The sequence below is a fragment of the Ixodes scapularis genome, unplaced genomic scaffold, assembly GCF_016920785.2.
Source record: "Ixodes scapularis isolate PalLabHiFi unplaced genomic scaffold, ASM1692078v2 PGA_scaffold7__128_contigs__length_106722199, whole genome shotgun sequence".
NCBI lineage: Eukaryota > Metazoa > Arthropoda > Arachnida > Ixodida > Ixodidae > Ixodes > Ixodes scapularis.
In genome coordinates this window covers 29,211,088-29,214,398 of record NW_024609882.1, presented here as the reverse complement: position 1 = coordinate 29,214,398, position 3,311 = coordinate 29,211,088, and the positions used below count along the sequence as shown (strand labels likewise).

General features: G+C 44.7%; 1 long non-coding RNA gene across 1 annotated transcript; it reads right to left on the bottom strand.

Annotated features, from left to right (window-relative positions):
• Positions 1-1,628: 1,628 nt before the first annotated feature.
• Positions 1,629-3,086, bottom strand: LOC121833344. Its single transcript, XR_006076649.1, has 3 exons — positions 3,000-3,086; positions 2,336-2,501; positions 1,629-1,807 (listed from the first exon to the last, which is right to left on the bottom strand). It is a non-coding gene; the product is annotated as an uncharacterized LOC121833344 (long non-coding RNA).
• Between the last annotated feature and the right edge of the window lie 225 nt (positions 3,087-3,311).

Below are 3,311 nucleotides of genomic sequence, written 5' to 3'. Positions count from 1 at the left end.
TGAAGGGGGAGCTTATGAGATATCCCTGCAATAGTCAAGAATTATGCATAAACGTTATGTATTCAGCTGCCATTCAAACTGAAATATCTAGCAGTGCGCCACTGGAAGCGTTTTTTCTATTGCAGAGCAGCTTCTTATCCTATTGTTTGTGTTTCATGTTTCATATAAGGAGGTGCGTGGAGAACGCATTTGGAATTCTCTCGTCCCGCTGGCGGGTTTTCCGAAGACCTCTGGCGGAGTCTCCCAAAAATGCTGAGCTCCTGGTTCTGGCAGCTTGTGTGCTACATAACTACCTGACGTCCAAAACAGGTCAAGAAGACAGTTTCTACTGCCCACATGGGTATGGTGACCATGTTACTCCAACTGGAACTATGATCGACGGTGCTTGGCGCACTGAGCAGGAAGACAGCGGCCTAACGTCCTTAGGTTGTACTCATGCCAGAAACCCTGCTGAGAGTGCAAAATCTGTAAGGGAGCTGTTTACGACTTACTTTTTGAGTGCACCGGGCCAGCTCCCATGGAAGAAGACACAACCGTAACAGAAAGACTCAGAGAGAAATTAAAACGCTGTAATTAAAAATTGCACCAAATAAAAATTTTTTAACTGTCGCATACAAGATATTTTCTCCTAAAAAAGCAATGCATCACGAACTGAGTGACAAAACAAAGCACTGATGTCATCATAAGGCTGCCCGAATGTTTTTTGTAAATTGAGAAATAAACAAAGCACTAATTTCAACAGCTGATATAAGGCAATTGAAAGCTTCCATCGTAAACTTACAGCAATACATAAAATATTATTTCAACAATATCACTGACAGAGTATGGAAACTAAAACAAACATTACACTGACCGAGTATCAAAGTTTAAAAAAGTATTGCTGACCGAGCATCAAGGTTAAAAAAAAAGATATCACAGACCAAGCAATAAAAAAAGCTAAACATCACAGCATTACCAAAAATTGGGATTCACACACTCGTGGAATGCAACTCAAAATTTCTCTTCTTTGTCTTTAATTAACGTGGGCTCGACGGTTCAACAATATGACTGACAGAGTATGGAAACTAAAAACAAATATGACACTGACCGAGTATCAAAGTTTAAAAAAGCATTGCTGACCGAGCATCAAGGTTAAAGAAAAGATATCACAGACCAAGTAATAAAAAAAGCTAAATATCACAGCATTAACAAAAATTGGGATTCACACACTCATGGAATGCAACTCAAAATTTCTCTTCTTAGTCTTCACTTAAGGTGGGCTGGACGGTTCGACCTCCACATGAGTTAATCTGGAGGTCCCAGAGGACCTTAGGCACGACTCCCCGAGAGTAGGCCTTCATGACCTGTAAGATATGAACTTGACAATCGACCACGTTGTGGGAAGGAATAGCTTTGGTATGTATTTTGAGTCCTTTAAAAAAAAAAATCCCACTCATCAGGTTTGTTCTCGAGCTCCTGGTCAATGTCTCTGACAACCTGCGTTCATTGCTGGTCCGTTCGGGACTTCTTTTTGGGGGGCCTTGCTTCCTGCTGAACGGGCTGCCGTGGCAACCTTTGTGACGGCGTATGGTGTGAAGCTGTACTTGCTTGCAATGGCACAGGCAGCACTTCCAATGGCACTTCCTCAACAACATGTGATGGGTCGGAAAGAGCTGCGGAAGTCGTTGAAAGCACCACATCGCCAGGAGTGGATGGGGAGCCGGTTTCGTCAATGATGTTCCACTGCAGAACTAGTGGCGTGTCCTCTTCAGCGGCACTGCCTTGTGTGCAGTCTTCTTGACCATCTAGTGATATGCTGCTTGATGTGCTGCGAATATGAAAGGAAAAGGCACAATCAATTTGTCTGCTTTCTTCTCCCCGTGCTTCCTTTCCCTTATCGTTTTTAACCGGTCACCAGTGATTTCCCTACACACCCCTAAGGGGGGTGTACCCCCCCCCCTCCCATTGTTTTTCTGAAGGCACCCTCTTAATTCGCAACGACTCCCCTTGTCAATGCCCCACCCCCCTAAAAATTTAGACACCCCGCTAATATCAATTCCTGGGGAAACCGCTGCCCGTCACGTCGGTGGACGTCGCTCCAGGGCAGTATTAATGAGGAGTAAATTTAATATGTATGAGCTGCTTTATTTGCTTACTACTGTTTTACTGTTTTCGTAGGTTATATACAGCCTACTGTGACTCATATATTCACCTTTGAGAAGGCACAATTGTGGAAGCCTGCTTTTTCAAAAGTACTTTGTAAACCATCTGCGCTTCCCTCACCATTACCCAGAACTCTGGAGGTGGAGTATATGGGGCCTTTAAATAAAACAAAATAGCCGAAATCGTTTCCTACGGTCGCATCTGCAGGGTATCTTTTAGAAATTTCAGCTGCTCGAAGTACATCCAGCGGACCTCCTTTCGTGGTGCAGCCGCTCCACTTCTTTCCAGCTTCGATATGTCGCGGAGTTTTTTGGCGTAGGTGTCTTTGAGGTTACGCCATCTGCTTTCTACGTCCTGGACTGTAATAAGAAATACACACTTTTAATAATTTATTTATACTGCCAACAAGAGCTGTGTTTTTCTGGCTCGGACTTTATAATTTCACTACTGTATGATATTGCTCAGTTAATGATGCACTGAGATACAACGACTAGTCGCTACACCTCCTTTAACCAGCGGCGAGCAAAGTTCAGCAACAAACAATTAGGCTCCTGTTTTTAACAAGAGTGGTCGGAACTCCGCTTCACATGCAGTTGCTTTAGACCTTTAAGTTGCACGAGCGCATCAAGTTGGTTCGAGACTCGAGAGCGTGCATTTCGAAGTAAGATCTAAGCGGCATAATGCCCGCGAAGGATGTTGAAGAGCAACCACGTAGTACGTAGTGCGTGTCAAATAAATGATAACTCCGACGAGAAACGCCGGTCGCTGCCAAGCATGAACAGACGAAAAGAAGAATCGGCTTGTCTCTACGTGTTTGTAGAAACTTGCACAACTGCATGAATCGCGTAAAACCTCACCTTTTGATCCCAGCACCGTTGCTATAGCCTTCCAGTGTTCCGACCTCACGAGGCTGTTCCGGTAGTCTGGCGAACTGGCGTCCCATATTTCGCGCCTCTTAAAAACTTCAACTATTAAAAGCTCGTTGAATGCCACGCGAGCCTTTGAACCACCACCCTTTGAGACAGAGACATAAGGGGTTTCCTCCGAAGGTTGACATAAGAACGCCTGCTGAGCCGCCATGGCTATGTTCCAAATCTTACCCGAGTAACCTGCTTCCTACGTCAGCGGGTAATACCACGTGACATCGCGAGTAAACGATCCGCGACTCG